Raw genomic sequence first — 1,180 nt, 5'->3', positions numbered from 1 at the left:
AAAAAATGATAAAATTGTGTAAAGTTCTGCAACTGTTTCTTAACTGATATCTCTATGTTTTAAAAAAAATATTTTCAAATATTTGCTGTCAAAAATGCATTTTTATATAATGAAATGCCTTGTTAACTTGAAATAATGCAATTTTTTTAATCCTATAAATAGAGATGTAATAAATCAAAATTAACATTCTATATATATCTTATATCTTACAACAGATTACAAGATTTACAACGGAGCTGTATCAACAAAGAAAAAACACCAGCTTTGGAACACCTTCTAAAGAAAATCACCAGCATCTTCCCTACATCCTAAAAAAATACTAAAGGTAATTATTTTTCAGGAATGAAAAGAAAATAAATGAACCCATTTTGCTCCATATAGAACAACATAGCAAAACGACAATATAAATGTAACAAAAAAAATCCTTTTATCTTTCAGCACAAAATTTTGAAAAGTCAACGAACCAACAAGCAGACCAACAGAATCCATCGTAACGCACAATCAACTAACCAAAAAGGTGAAAAAAACGTAAAAAATTTTATAATGTACATTTCTATAAACAGGAAGAATTCAAAATATCAGAACATAAACAAAGCAAGCAGAACATGTTTCATATATGTGTTTTCAAAAAACTGTTCCAAAAGAAGCAGAACCAAAAAAATGATAACACATTATATACTAATAATCCTGACAATCTTTTCTTGTATATTTTATCATTTCAGATAATGTCAACGAATAAGACAGCCCATTATATCACATCGAGCAAAGGAAACCGACTTCTGAAGCATGCAGGTACATTTATTGCAAAGAGAGAATAACAGAACCAAGGAGACATTGGAGGTGTGTGCAATACTACTCAACCCATTGTGCAGGCAGAGCGGTTACTCTGGGTGACACAGTTGTAAAAACAACAGAGCATAACCACTCTGCCTCTGCAATGGAGATTGAGGTGAGAGAAACAATAAATTAAATAAAAGATATTGCAAGCACCTCCAATGACTCCTCTGGTTCCAATTTGAGGGAGGTTGCCCAGCATGTCCCTAGTCATGTTGCTAGCAGTATGCCCATCATACCCAATCTGAGACTAATTATGCAACGCAAAAAACAGGCAAGTAACCCTCAAAGAGTTACACCTCAAACATTCTCTGATATTCTTATCCTCCCGAACTCTCTATTTCTA

General features: G+C 32.6%; 1 long non-coding RNA gene across 1 annotated transcript; it reads left to right on the top strand.

Moving 5' to 3' along the window:
• The first annotated feature begins 212 nt into the window (after positions 1-212).
• LOC144807750 (uncharacterized) lies at positions 213-948 on the top strand. Its single transcript, XR_013606427.1, has 3 exons — positions 213-325; positions 439-517; positions 723-948. It is a non-coding gene; the product is annotated as an uncharacterized LOC144807750 (long non-coding RNA).
• The last annotated feature ends 232 nt before the right edge of the window (positions 949-1,180 follow it).

The sequence above is a fragment of the Lissotriton helveticus genome, chromosome 1_2 (genome assembly GCF_964261635.1).
Source record: "Lissotriton helveticus chromosome 1_2, aLisHel1.1, whole genome shotgun sequence".
NCBI lineage: Eukaryota > Metazoa > Chordata > Amphibia > Caudata > Salamandridae > Lissotriton > Lissotriton helveticus.
This window is presented reverse-complemented; position numbering and strand designations above follow the sequence as displayed.